This window comes from Cryptomeria japonica, unplaced genomic scaffold (assembly GCF_030272615.1).
Source record: "Cryptomeria japonica unplaced genomic scaffold, Sugi_1.0 HiC_scaffold_24, whole genome shotgun sequence".
Taxonomy (NCBI): domain Eukaryota; kingdom Viridiplantae; phylum Streptophyta; class Pinopsida; order Cupressales; family Cupressaceae; genus Cryptomeria; species Cryptomeria japonica.
Window position 1 is genome coordinate 320,001 of NW_026728846.1, and position 15,000 is coordinate 335,000.

At 59.9% G+C, this 15,000-nt stretch overlaps 1 non-coding gene across 1 annotated transcript; it reads left to right on the forward strand.

Moving 5' to 3' along the window:
* The first annotated feature begins 11,386 nt into the window (after window positions 1-11,386).
* On the forward strand, window positions 11,387-11,505 carry LOC131861355 (5S ribosomal RNA). Its single transcript, XR_009360430.1, has one exon. It is a non-coding gene; the product is annotated as a 5S ribosomal RNA (ribosomal RNA).
* The last annotated feature ends 3,495 nt before the right edge of the window (window positions 11,506-15,000 follow it).

Consider the following 15,000-nt stretch of genomic DNA (forward strand, 5'->3'; position numbering starts at 1 on the left):
AGGCTAAACGTGAGAGGCTGCAGGGTCGACTCAGAGAGGTCTATGCATGTGAGAGGCTGAAAGCAAGGTCGACTCGGAGCGGTCTATGCATCGGGCGCGCTTGGGGCGACTACCAGTGCCAACCCCTTATCCCGCGACGCGTCCGACAAAGAGAACGTTCCAAGGCGGCAGAGGAGGTTACCAGCCGAAGGATGCAGTAGCAATAACAGGTATAGTTCCGCGGCGGCCGAGAAGACTCACCGCATAGGAATCGGGATGCGAGGCGAGGGATGCGGCGGGAAGGCCCCGACGGCTAAACGGAAGAGGCTGCAGGGCCGCCTCGGAATGGTCCAAGCATCGGATGCGATTGGGACGACTACCAGTGCCAACCCCTTATCCCGCGATGCGTCCGATACACAGATAGTTCCAAGGCAGCCGAGGAGCCTCACCGCATATCAATCGGGGTGCGAGGCGAGGGATGGGGCGGGAAGGCCCCAACGGCTAGACGGAAGAGGCTTCAGGGCCACCTCGGAATGGTCCAAGCATCGGACGCGCTTGGGGCGACTGCCAGTGCCAACCCCTTATCCCGCGATGCGTCCGATACACAGATGGTTCCAAGGCGGCCGAGGAGCCTCACCGCATAGCAATCGGGGGTGCGAGGCGAGGGATGGGGCGGGAAGGCCCCAACGGCTAGACGGAAGAGGCTTCAGGGCCGCCTAGGAATGGTCCAAGCATCGGACACGCTTGGGGCGACTACCAGTGACAGCCCCCTATCCCGCGATGCGTCCGATACGAAGATGGTTCCAAGGCGGCCGAGGAGCCTCACCGCATAGCAATCGGGGTGCGAGGTGGGGGATGCGGCGAGATGGCCCCAACGGCTAGACGGAAGAGGCCACAGGGCCGCGTCGGAATAGTCCAAGCATCGGACGCGCTTGGGGCGACTACCAGTGACAACCCCTTATCCCGCGATGCGTCCGATACGAAGATAGTTCCAAGGCGGCCGAGGAGCCTCACCGCATAGCAATCGGGGTGCGAGGTGGGGGATGCGGCGAGATGGCCCCAACGGCTAGACGGAAGAGGCTGCAGGGCCGCCTCGGAATAGTCCAAGCATCGGACGCGCTTGGGGCCACTACCAGTGACAACCCCTTATCCCGCGATGCGTCCGATACGAAGATAGTTCCAAGGCGGCCGAAGAGCCTCACCGCATAGCAATCGGGGTGCGAGGTGGGGGATGCGGCGAGATGGCCCCAATGGCTAGACGGAAGAGGCCACAGGGCCGCCTCGGAATAGTCCAAGCATCGGACGCGCTTGGGGCGACTACCAGTGACAACCCCTTATCCCGCGATGCGTCCGATACGAAGATAGTTCCCAAGCGGCCGAGGAGCCTCACCGCATAGCAATCGGGGTGCGAGGCGAGGGATGCGGCGAGATGGCCCCAAAGGCTAGACGGAAGAGGCTGCAGGGCTGCCTCGGAATAGTCCAAGCATCGGACGCGCTTGGGGCGACTACCACTGCCAACCCCTTATCCCGCGATGCGTCCGATACACAGATAGTTCCGAGGCGGCCGAGGAGGTGGGGGATGCAGCGAGATGGCCCCAACGGCTAGACGGAAGAGGCTGCAGGGCCGCCTCGGAATAGTCCAAGCATCGGACGCGCTTGGGGCGACTACCAGTGACAACCCCTTATCCCGCGATGCGTCCGATACACAGATAGTTCCGAGGCGGCCAAGGAGCCTCACCGCATAGCAATCGTGGTGCGAGGTGGGGGATGCGGCGAGATGGCCCCAACGGCTAGACGGAAGAGGCTGCAGGGCCGCCTCGGAATGGTCCAAGCATCGGATGCGCTTGGGGCGACTACCACTGCCAACCCCTTATCCCGCGATGCGTCCGATACACAGATAGTTCCAAGGCGGCCGAGGAGCCTCACAGCATAGCAATCAGGGTGCGAGGCGAGGGATGCGGCGAGAAAGCCCCAACGGCTAGAGGGAAGAGGCTTCAGGTCCGCCTCGGAATGGTCCAAGCATCGGACGCGCTTGGGGCGACTACCAGTGACAACCCCTTATCCCGCGACGCGTCCGATACACAGATAGTTCCAAGGCGGCCGAGGAGCCTCACCGCATAGCAATCGGGGTGCGAGGCGAGGGATGCGGCGAGAAGGACCCAACGGCTACACGGAAGAGGCTTCGGGGCCGCCTCGGAATGGTCCAAGCATCGGACGCGCTTGGGGCGACTACCAGTGACAACCCCTTATCCCGCGACGCGTCCGATACACAGATAGTTCCAAGGCGGCCGAGGAGCCTCACCGCATAGCAATCGGGGTGCGAGGCGAGGGATGCGGCGAGAAGGACCCAACGGCTACACGGAAGAGGCTTCGGGGCCGCCTCGGAATGGTCCAAGCATCGGACGCGCTTGGGGCGACTACCAGTGACAACCCCTTATCCCGCGACGCGTCCGATACACAGATAGTTCCAAGGCGGCCGAGGAGCCTCACCGCATAGCAATCGGGGTGCGAGGCGAGGGATGCGGCGAGAAGGACCCAACGGCTAGACGGAAGAGGCTTCGGGTCCGCCTCGGAATGGTCCAAGCATCGGACGCGCTTGGGGCGACTACCAGTGACAACCCCTTATCCCGCGACGCGTCCGATACACAGATAGTTCCAAGGCGGCCGAGGAGCCTCACCGCATAGCAATCGGGGTGCGAGGCGAGGGATGCGGCGAGAAGGACCCAACGGCTAGACGGAAGAGGCTTCGGGTCCGCCTCGGAATGGTCCAAGCATCGGACGCGCTTGGGGCGACTACCAGTGACAACCCCTTATCCCGCGACGCGTCCGATACACAGATAGTTCCAAGGCGGCCGAGGAGCCTCACCGCATAGCAATCGGGGTGCGAGGCGAGGGATGCGGCGAGAAGGACCCAACGGCTAGACGGAAGAGGCTTCGGGTCCGCCTCGGAATGGTCCAAGCATCGGACGCGCTTGGGGCGACTACCAGTGACAACCCCTTATCCCGCGACGCGTCCGATACACAGATAGTTCCGAGGCGGCCGAGGAGCCTCACCGCATAGCAATCGGGGTGCGAGGCGAGGGATGCGGCGAGAAGGACCCAACGGCTAGACGGAAGAGGCTTCGGGTCCGCCTCGGAATGGTCCAAGCATCGGACGCGCTTGGGGCGACTACCAGTGACAACCCCTTATCCCGCGACGCGTCCGATACACAGATAGTTCCAAGGCGGCCGAGGAGCCTCACCGCATAGCAATCGGGGTGCGAGGCGAGGGATGCGGCGAGAAGGACCCAACGGCTAGACGGAAGAGGCTTCAGGGCCGCCTCGGAATGGTCCAAGCATCGAACGCGCTTGGGGCGACTACCAGTGACAACCCCTTATCCCGCGACGCGTCCGATACACAGATAGTTCCGAGGCGGCCGAGGAGCCTCACCGCATAGCAATCGGGGTGCGAGGCGAGGGATGCGGCGAGAAGGACCCAACGGCTAGACGGAAGAGGCTTCAGGGCCGCCTCGGAATGGTCCAAGCATCGGACGCGCTTGGGGCGACTACCAGTGACAACCCCTTATCCCGCGACGCGTCCGATACACAGATAGTTCCGAGGCGGCCGAGGAGCCTCACCGCATAGCAATCGGGGTGCGAGGCGAGGGATGCGGCGAGAAGGACCCAACGGCTAGACGGAAGAGGCTTCAGGGCCGCCTCGGAATGGTCCAAGCATCGGACGCGCTTGGGGCGACTACCAATGACAACCCCTTATCCCGCGACGCGTCCGATACACAGATAGTTCCGAGGCGGCCGAGGAGCCTCACCGCATAGCAATCGGGGTGCGAGGCGAGGGATGCGGCGAGAAGGACCCAACGGCTAGACGGAAGAGGCTTCAGGGCCGCCTCGGAATGGTCCAAGCATCGGACGCGCTTGGGGCGACTACCAGTGACAACCCCTTATCCCGCGACGCGTCCGATACACAGATAGTTCCGAGGCGGCCGAGGAGCCTCACCGCATAGCAATCGGGGTGCGAGGCGAGGGATGCGGCGAGAAGGACCCAACGGCTAGACGGAAGAGGCTTCAGGGCCGCCTCGGAATGGTCCAAGCATCGGACGCGCTTGGGGCGACTACCGTTGCCAACCCCTTATCCCGCGATGCGTCTGATACACAGATAGTTCCGAGGCGGCCGAGGAGCCTCACCGCATAGCAATCGGGTTGCGAGGCAGATTATTGGGAAGGGAACCCCCTGGGATGCGGCTCAAGCAGTGCCCAAAGGGACTGGAATGCGGAATCACATCGAGAGACCCAAATGCTATACGAGGGCTCAAATCGAATTATCGATTTGGCCACGACATGGACGCATCGGAACGACTACCTTTGCCGAACCACTCGCAATTGCATCCATACCGAAACCAATAGACATTTCCGTTAGAGCCCTCGCATAGCATTCGGGAATCTCGCATGCCCCTCTAAATCGACCAATGCTGGCGCTCAATGAAAATCCGAGCGCTACCACCGTTCGAGCGCCAGCATTGGTCGAGTTAGAGGGGCACGGGGGAGAATGCTCCAGTCAACACCTCCCCTATATAAGTTATTTGTCCGATTCTCGCACAACCGTAGTCTGCCTCGTCGAATCAAACAACGGTCCCAGATTCCGACTTCCGTTCCGTAGAGACCCAAAAGCTAGATGGAGGCTCGCAAGAAAGAGAGTCGGCGCATAGCAATCGGGTTTCTCGAACGTTTAGGGACCGAGCTCACTTGCGGATAGGGCAAAATCCGCCAAGCAACCCAAAAGCTAGACGGGGGCTCGAATCGAATCGCCTAGGCGGCCACAACAACGACGTGTTGGATCGACTACCAGTGCCAAACCATTCAGCAAGACTAGTCTGTGTCGAGGCCGGATAGAGATTCTCAGAGAGCGCCCGCATAGCATTTAGGAGACCTGCCGCGTCCCTCACACTCGACAAATGGTGGTGCACGTTTATAAATCCGAGCGATCCCAACCCTTTCAAGCACCAACATCGGTCGAGATAGAGGGGCACGGAGGGGGCTGCGTGAGACAACACAGTCCCCTATATAAGTTATTTGTCCGATTCTCACACATCCGAAGAATGGTCATCAAATCGGACAACAGCCCAAACTTCCGACTTCCGTCCCAGAAAGCCCAAGAGCTATCTAAAACGTTCATGGCCGGAACTCGATCGCGGCTATACCAGTCCGCCAAGCAACCCAAAAGCTAGACTGGAGCTCTAGTCGAATCACCTCTGTGGCCATTGCAAGGACGTGTTGGAGCGACTACCATTGCCGAACCATTCCGCAGGTCGAGTCCATACCAAGGCCGCATAGAGATTCACGATGAGCTCCTGCATAGCAATCAGGAGACTTGCCGTGTCCATCACAATCGATAAATCCTGGTGCAAGATTTTTGCATCCGAGCGCTCCAACCAGTCGAGCACCAGCATCAATCGACATAAACGGGCACGGGGGGAGGATGCTCGAGAACACTACCTCCCCTATATAAGTTATTTGTCCGATTCTCAAGCAGCCGAAGTCTGGTCATCGAATCGGGTCAAAGACCACAACTTCCGACTTTACCCACAATGCAAGTCATCGAATCGAACATCGGCCCCCGAGTCGGACTCCATGCGTATGTCAGGTCATCGGACCCAAATTCCGCCTTCCTGCGCATGGCGGGCCATCAATATCAACTCGGTCATCGGACCCAAACTCCGCCTTTTTGCGTATGGCACGCCTTCAAATCGGTCATCGGACCCAAATTCCGCCTTCCTGTGCATGGCGGGCCATCAACATCAACTCGGTCATCGGACCCAAATTCCGCCTTTCTGCGCATGGCACGCCATCAACTCGGTCATCGGACCCAAATTCCGCCTTCCTGCGCATGGCAGGTCATCGGACACAAATTCAGACCTCGCCAATATGCCTACGTATCGAATCGGTCATCGGACCCAACTTCCGACTTCATCCATACTGTAGGGTCTTTGAGGTTGGCGCGGTGCGCTCAACCCAGGGAGTCGACCCATCGAAGCATACACCTCCCCTATATAAGCTATTTGTCCGATTCCCACACCTGTGTAGTTTGCACCTCTGACCAGGACATCGACCCCAACTTCCGAACTCGACTGCAACGACGGCACCAGCGCCTTGGTGCGCACCTTGCGACGCACAGTCCCAACATTCGCCTTCCTGCACATGGCAGGTCATCGGACCCAAATTCCGACCTCGCGAGTATGCCTACATATCGAATCGGTCATCGGACCCAACTTCCGACTTCATCCATACCGTAGGGTCTTTGAGGTTGGCGCGGTGCGCTCAACCCGGGGAGTCGACCCAACGAAGCATACACCTCCCCTATATAAGCTATTTGTCCGATTCCCACACCTGTGTAGTTTGCACCTCCGATCAAGACATCGACCCCAACTTCCGAACTCGCCTCCAACGACCGAACCAGCGCCTTGGTGCGCACCTTGCAACGCACAGTGCCAACATTCGCCTTCCTGCACGTGGCAGGTCATCGGACCCAAATTCCGACCTCGCGAGTATGCCTACATATCGAATCGGTCATCGGACCCAACTTCCGACTTCATCCATACCGTAGGGTCTTTGAGGTTGGCGCGGTGCGCTCAACCCGGGGAGTCGACCCAACGAAGCATACACCTCCCCTATATAAGCTATTTGTCCGATTCCCACACCTGTGTAGCTTGCACCTCCGATCAGGACATCGACCCCAACTTCCGAACTCGACTAAAAAGACCGCACCAGCGCCTTGGTGTGCACCTTGCAACGCACAGTGTCAACATTCGCCTTCCTGCACATGGCAGGTCATCGGACCCAAATTCCGACCTCATGAGCATACCTACTAATCGAATCGGTCATCGGACCCAACTTCCGACTTCATCCATACCGTAGGGTCTTTGAGGTTGGCGCGGTGCGCTCAACCTGGGGAGTCGACCCATCGAAGCATACACCTCCCCTATATAAGCTATTTGTCCGATTCCGACACCTGTGTAGTTTGCACCTCCGCTCAGGACATCGACCCCAACTTCCGAACTCGCCTGCAACGACCGAACCAGCGCCTTGGTGCGCACCAAAAGTGCGCACTTTTGGAGGGCACTTTTGTGCGCTCCAAAGGTGCGCACTTTTGGAGGGCACTTTTCTGCGCTCCAAAGGTGCGCACTTTTGGAGGGCACTTTTCTGCGCTCCAAAGGTGCGCACTTTTGGAGGGCACTTTTTGGAGGGCACTTTTCTGCGCTCCAAAGGTGCGCACTTTTGGAGGGCACTTTTTGGAGGGCACTTTTCTGCGCTCCAAAGGTGCGCACTTTTGGAGGGCACTTTTTGGAGGGCACTTTTCTGCGCTCCAAAGGTGCGCACTTTTGGAGGGCACTTTTTGGAGGGCACTTTTCTGCGCTCCAAAGGTGCGCACTTTTGGAGGGCACTTTTTGGAGGGCACTTTTCTGCGCTCCAAAGGTGCGCACTTTTGGAGGGCACTTTTTGGAGGGCACTTTTCTGCGCTCCAAAGGTGCGCACTTTTGGAGGGCACTTTTTGGAGGGCACTTTTCTGCGCTCCAAAGGTGCGCACTTTTGGAGGGCACTTTTTGGAGGGCACTTTTCTGCGCTCCAAAGGTGCGCACTTTTGGAGGGCACTTTTGTGCACTCCAAAGGTGCGCACTTTTGGAGGGCACTTTTCCTGTGCTCCAAAGGTGCACACCTAGGTGAGCACCTTCGACCACACCTTGTAGCACACCAAACTCTGACTTTCGACTTCATCCGCAATGCAGGGTCTTTGAGGTTGGCGCAATGCGCACAACCAGGGGAGTCGACCCATCAAACCCAACACCTCCCCTATATAAGCTATTTGTCTGATTCTCATACATGCGTAGCCTGCAGGAGCAATTAGGACATCGACCCCAACTTTCGGCTTCTAAACGAAAACAAGGTCTTTGAGGTTGGTGTAATGCGAACAACTAGGGGAGTCAACCCATCAAACCCAACACCTCCCCTATATAAGCTATTTGTCTGATTCTCATACATGTGTAGTCTACAGGAGCAATTAGGACATCGACCCCAACTTTTGACTTCTTAACGAAAACAAGGTCTTTGAGGTTGACGTAATGCGCACAACCAGGGGAGTCGACCCATCAAACCCAACACCTCCCCTATATAAGCTATTTGTCCGATTCTCATACATGTGTAGCCTGCAGGAGCCATTAGGACATTGACCCCAACTTTTGACTTCTTAACGAAAACAAGGTCTTTGAGGTTGGCGTAATGCGCACAACCAAGGGAGTTGACCCATCAAACCCAACACCTCCCCTATATAAGCTATTTGTCTGATTCTCATACATGTGTAGCCTGCAACAACGATTAGGACATCCACCCCAACTTCTGAATTCGTCTGCGTTGACCGCACCAAAGGTGCACGCCTTGGTGCTCACCAAAATCCGACTTCCGACTTCTTCTGCTATGCGGGGTCTTTGAGGTTGGCGCAGTGCGCACAACCAGGGGAGTCAACCCACCGAATGCAACACCTCCCCTATATAAGCTATTTGTCTGATTCTCATACATGCGTAGACTGCAGCAATGATTAGGACATCCACCCCAACTTTTGACTTCTTAAACAAGACAGGGTCTTTGAAGTTGGTGCAGTGCACACAACCAGGGGAGTCGACCCATCAAACGCAACACCTCCCCTATATAAAGCTATTTGTCCGATTCTCATACGTGTAGTCTGCAGCAGCGATTAGGACATCGACCCCAACTTCCGAATTCGTTTGCATTGACCGCACCAAAGGTGCACGCCTTGGTGTGCACCCTGGAGTGCACTTTGGTGCTCACCTCGGTGCACACTTTGGTGTGCACCTCGGTGTGCACCAAAGGTGCGCACCTTGGAGCGCACCAAAGGTGTACACTTTGGAGCGCACCACATAGGGTCTTTGAGAGGTTGGCGCAGTGCGCACACCAAGGTGGGTGTTGAGGTGCGTGCCGAGGTGGGTGGGTGCTAGGGTGCGCTCCATGGTGGGTGCCAGGGTGGGTGCGTGCTAGGGTGGATTCCAAAGAGGGTCATAGGGTGGGTGCCAAGGTGGGTTGGTGATATAGTGGGTTCAAAGGTGGGTACTAGGGTGGGTTCCAAGGTGGGTCACAAGTTGGGTGCCAGGATGCGTGGGTGTTAGGTTGGGTGCCAAGGTGGGCTCCTGCGTGGGTGGGTGCTAGGGTGGGTTTCAAGGTGGACGCGAGGGCGGGTGCCAAGGTGGGTAACAAGTTGGGTGTTAGGATGGGTGAGTGCTAGAGTGGGTGCCAAGGTGGGTGGGTGCTAAGGTGGATGCCAAGGTGGTTCACAGGGTGGGTGGGTTCTAGGGTGAGTTCCAAGGTGGGTCACAGGTTCAGTGCTAGGGTGGGTGTCAAGGCGGGTGTCGAGGTGCCTGGGTGCTAGGGTGTGGATGCCAATGTGGGTCATAGGGTGGGTACTAGGGTGGGCTGCAATGTGGGTGCCAAGGTGGGTAACATGCTCGGTGGGTTCTAAATTGGGTGCCAGGGTGGGTGTGCACCCACCTTGCCCGAGGTGGGTGCCAAGGTGCCAGTGTGGGTGGGTGCTAAGGTGGATGCCAAGGTGGGTGAGAAGGTGGGTGATAGGTTGAGTGGTAGGATGGGTGGGTGCCAAGATGGGTCACAGGGTGGGTGCAAGGGTGGGTAGGTGCTAGGGTTGGTGTCAGGGTGGGTGGGTGCTAGGTTGGGTTCCAAGGTGGGTGCGAGGGTGAGTGTCAAGGTGGGTCACAGGTTAGGTGCTAGGATGGGTGAGTGCTAGGGTGCAAAGGTGCCAGGGTGGGTGCTAGGATGGGTCGATGCTAGGGTGAGTGGCAAGGTGGGTCCACAAGTGTCAAGGTGGGTGCCGAGGTGGGTGCCAAGTCGGCGACTGCTATGGTGGATGCCAAGGTGGGTCACGGGGTGGGTGCCAAGTTGCTAGGTTGGGTTCCAAGGTGGGTGCCAACGTGGGTGCTAGGGTGCGTGGGTTAAAGGGTGTGTCACAACGTGGGTGCCAGGATGGGTGCGCACCCACACTGGCCAAGACGGGTGCGGGTGCAAGGTTGGGTTCCAAGCCCGGTCACAGGCTGGGTGCTAGGATGGGTGGGTGCCAAGGTGGGCACCAGGGTGGGTGCACCCACCCTGGCCAAGGTGGGTCACGGGGTGGGTCCTAGGGTGGGTAACGGGGTGGGTACTAAGGTGCGTGCCAAGGTGGGTCATAGGGTGGGTGCCAAGGTGGGCACCAGGGTGGGTGTGCACCAACCCTAGCCAGGGTAGGTCACGGGGTGGTTGTCGGGGTGGGCGTCAAGGAGCCAAGGTGGGTGGCAAGTAGCCAAGTTGCGTGCCAAGGTGGGTGTCGGGGTGGGTGCCAAGGATCCAAGGTGGGTGCCAAGGAACCAAGGTGGGTGTCTGGGTGGGTGCCGAGGTGGGAGCCAGGGTGGGTCCCAAGGTGAGTGCAAAGGTGGGTGCCAGGGTCAAGGTGAGTGCCAATGTGGGTTCCAAGGTGCCAGGGTCAGGGTGAGTGCCAATGTGGGTTCAAAGGTGCTAAGTTGGGTGCGAGGTTGGGTGCGAGGGTGGGTGGGTGCCAAGGTGTGCTAGGTGGAAGCCCGGGTGGGTCGGCATCCCATGGGTGTCGAGTTGGGTGCCTGATGGGTGCTTCTTGTCAAGTTTTAGTCGTCGGGACTCATTTCGAGCCTTAGAGGTCGTTTCTTGTCCGGTTGCCCTGTCTTCGACCTGGGAACCCAATTTTGGTCCTCGGGTCCCATTTTTTTTTGTCTCGCATCCCACTTTTGGCCTGTGGCCTTTTCGGGGTCGATTCTCGTTTTGGGCATCAGAGCATGTTTCTTCTCCTAAAACCCAATATTTGTTTATTAAGTCTCGGAACACATTTTTGTTCTCGTGGACCCATCATGGGTCTTGGAACGCATTTGTGGTCCTTGGGTCCCATTTTGCATCCCGAAACTTGTGTTTTGGTGCTTGATCCCTATTTTGGGTGCCCACCTTGCACCAAGTGCGCACCCGGGGCAAACCGAGCGCCTTGGTGCACCGGGGCAAGATCGAGCGTGCACCCGAGGCGCCCCGAACATGCACCAAGGTGCACTCGGCCCACATGTGAGCGCAGGTCGTTGCGCCCGAGGTGGTGTGTGGGCACCGCGTTGCAGACGGGACACTGCACGCACACGACGCCCCCTCCAGGTGCACGCACGTAGGCCGGGCCGGGTGCACACCCGACGCCCTAGCAAGGTGCGCGCACCCGGGCAGGGCTCACACTTGGCGAACGGGGCGCACTTCGCGAGGGAGGGTGTGCACCTCGACGGGGGTGGGTGGCCGGGGTGGATTCGCACGTGGGTCGCGGTTTGCTAAGTACACACTGCGACAAGCTCATAACGGGTGCGATCATACCAGCATTAGTGCACCGGATCCCATCAGAACTCCGCAGTTAAGCGCGCTTGGGCCGGAGTAGTACTGGGATGGGTGACCTCCCGGGAAGTCCCGGTGTTGCACCCTTTTTTAGTTTTTCGCCGGGCGTCGCAATGCTATTTGAATAAACCTTTTGCCCGTTTGCGTTCTCGTCGGGGCCGGGCCGGGCCGGGGTGCGCTGCCCGCACTACCGCGCGCGCGGGGGGCGACACCGAGCGCGCACCCGAGGCACCCCGAGCACACAGGCCACGGTGCAACCCGGGCGTTGTGCGCGCACCCCGGTGCGCCCGAGGTGCTGCGCGCGCACCCAGGTGAAATCGGTGTGCACCTCGGCCAGTGCGCGCTCGGTCGAGTCGCGCACGTTGGCCAAGGTGCACGGTGATGTTTCTTACTCTAAGGTTCCGCACCAGACGCCCGGGACAGGTGAGCGAAGCTGGGCGGGGCCGGGTGCGCGGCCGGGGCAGGTGCACGCAGCTGGAGAGAGCTTTGGAGCACACTTCGGAGCGCACCAATGATGCGCTCCATTCAAAAGTTTCCTGAAAAGGCAAAAAAAGTTGAGATTATAGAATTTCCCACTTGAGAGATTGTAAAAAAAAAAAATTTAAAATGAAGGAAACGCGGGTGCCAAGGTGTGCGCAGCCCAGCCAAGGTGTGCGCACCAAGGCGCCCACCCTGGCGAAGGTGCACGCAAGGTGCGCACCCGAGGCAAACCGGACAATTAACCCAACTTTCGACTTCGCGCGCACCTTGGAGCGCACTTCGGAGCGCTCCTTGGTGCGCACCAATCTTGGGCACCTCGGAGTGCACCATGGCGCCCACCAAGGTGCGCACCCGGGGCAAACCGAGCTCCGACTTCGTGCGCACCTTGGAGCGCACGAAAGGTGCGCACCATGGCGCCCACCAAGGTGCGCAGCCCAGCCAAGGCGTGCGCATCAAGGTGCGCACCCTGGCGAAGGTGCGCACCCGGGGCAAACCGAGCTCCGACTTCGTGCGCACCTTGGAGCGCACAAAAGGTGCGCAACCCAGCCAAGGTGTGCGCACCCCGGTCAAACCGAGCTCCGAATCGTGCGCACCAGAGGTGCACGCCATCGTGCGCACCTTGGAGCACACTTCGGAGCCCTCCTTGGTGCGCGCCGATGTTGCGCACCTCGGAGCGCACCCGGGGAAAACAATGCAATTAACCCGACTTTCGACTTCGTGGGCACCTCGGAGCGCTCTCGGGTTCGCACCTCGGAGCACACCGAGGTGCGCACCTTTGATGCGCTGCCTTCACCAATTTCCAGAAAAGGCAAGAAAACATTGAGAAGGTGTGCGCACCGAGGTGCCCACCCTGGCGAAGGTGCACGCGAGGTGCGCACCCGGGGCAAACCGGGCTCCGACTTCGTGCACGCCGCACCTTGGAGCACACTTCGGAGCGCTCCTTGGTGCGCACCAGGGCGCGCAACCCAGCCGAGGTGCCCACCCCGGCGAAGGTGCACGCGAGGTGCGCACCCGGGGCAAACCGGGCTCCGACTTCGTGCACGCCATGGTGCCCACCGCGGCGAAGGTGCACGCGAGGTGCGCACCCGGGGCAAACCGGGCTCCGACTTCGTGCACGCCGCACCTTGGAGCACACTTCGGAGCGCTCCTTGGTGCGCACCATGGTGCCCACCAGGGCGCGCAACCCCGCCGAAGGTGCACGCGAGGTGCGCACCCGGGGCAAACCGGGCTCCGACTTCGTGCACGCCGCACCTTGGAGCACACTTCGGAGCGCTCCTTGGTGCGCACCATGGTGCCCACCAGGGCGCGCAACCCCGCCGAAGGTGCACGCGAGGTGCGCACCCGGGGCAAACCGGGCTCCGACTTCGTGCACGCCATGGTGCGCACCGCGGCGAAGGTGCGCACCCGGGGCAAACCGGGCTCCGACTTCGTGCACGCCGCACCTTGGAGCACACTTCGGAGCGCTCCTTGGTGCGCACCAGGGCGCGCAACCCAGCCGAGGTGCCCACCCCGGCGAAGGTGCACGCGAGGTGCGTACCCGGGGCAAACCGGGCTCCGACTTCGTGCACGCCGCACCTTGGAGCACACTTCGGAGCGCTCCTTGGTGCGCACCATGGTGCCCACCAGGCCGCGCAACCCAGCCAAGGTGTGCGCACCAAGGTGCACGCGAGGTGCGCACCCGGGGCAAACCGGGGTCCGACTTCGTGCACGCCGCACCTTGGAGCACACATCGGGGCGCTCCCGGGTTCGCACCGGCGTTGCGCACCGTGGTGGGCACCTCGGAGCACACCAAGGTGGGCAGCGAGGTGCGCACCTTTGATGCGATGCCTTCACTAATTTCCATAAAAGGCAAAAAAAAAACGAGATTTTAAAATTTCCGTTTTGAAAGATAGTGAGAAAAAGGGAATGCTGGTGCCATCTTGAGCCCGCCCTGGTGCGCAGCCCAGCCAAGGTGTGCGCACCAAGGTGCCCACCCTGGCGAAGGTGCGCGCCCGGGCAATTAACCCAACTTCCAACTTCGCGCGCGCCAGGGTGGGAGCGCACCCAACAACCGGGCCTGGGAAGAGCCAATGCGAGAAACCCCACCAAACGCTCTGACAAAAAAAGAGGGGGCGCTCCAGTAACCCCGCTTCGGAGCGCACCCTGGGCAAACCCAGCCAAGGTGCCCACCCCGGCCAAGGTGCAGGCGAGGTGCGCACCCGGGGCAAACCGGGCTCCGACAACGTGCACGCCGCACCTTGGAGCACACTTCGTAGCGCTCCCGGGTGCGCACCTCAGAGCACACCAAGGTGGGCAGCGAGGTGCGCACCTTTGATGCGCTGCCTTCACTAATTTCCAGAAAAGGCAAAAAAAAAAGGAGATTTTAAAATTTCCGTTTTGAAAGATAGTGAAAAAAACGGAACGCGCGTGCCATCTTGAGCCCGCCCTGGTGCGCAGCCCAGGTAAGGTGCCCACCCTGGCAAAGGTGCGCACCCGGGCAATTAACCCTACTTCCGACTTCGTGCGCGCCAGGGTGGCAACCGGGCCTCGGAAGAGCCAATGCGAGAAACCCCACCAAACGCTCCGACAAAAAAAGAGGCGGCGCTCCAATAACCCCGCTTCGGAGCGCAGCCGGGGCAAACCCAGCCAAGGTGCCCACCCCGACGAAGGTGCACGCGAGGTGCGCACCCGGGGCAAACCGGGCTCCGACAACGTGCACGCAGCACCTTGGAGCACACTTCGAAGCACTCCCGGGTGCCCACCGGCGTTGCGCACCGTGGTGGGCAGCGAGGTGCGCACCTTTGATGCGCTGCCTTCACTAATTTCCAGAAAAAGGCAAACAAAAATGAGATTTTAAAATTTCCGTTTTGAAAGATAGTGAAAAAAAAGGAACGCGGGTGCCATCTTGAGCCCGCCCTGGTGCGCAGCCCAGGCAAGGCATGCGCACCAAGGTGCCCACCCGAGGTGCACACCCGGGGCAAACCGGGCTCCGACTTCGTGCAGGCCGCACCTTGGAGCACACTTCGGAGCGCTCCTTGGTGCGCACCATGGTGCCCACCAGGGCGCGCAACCCAGCCAAGGTCTGCACACCAAGGTGCCCACCCCGGCGAAGGTGCACGCGAG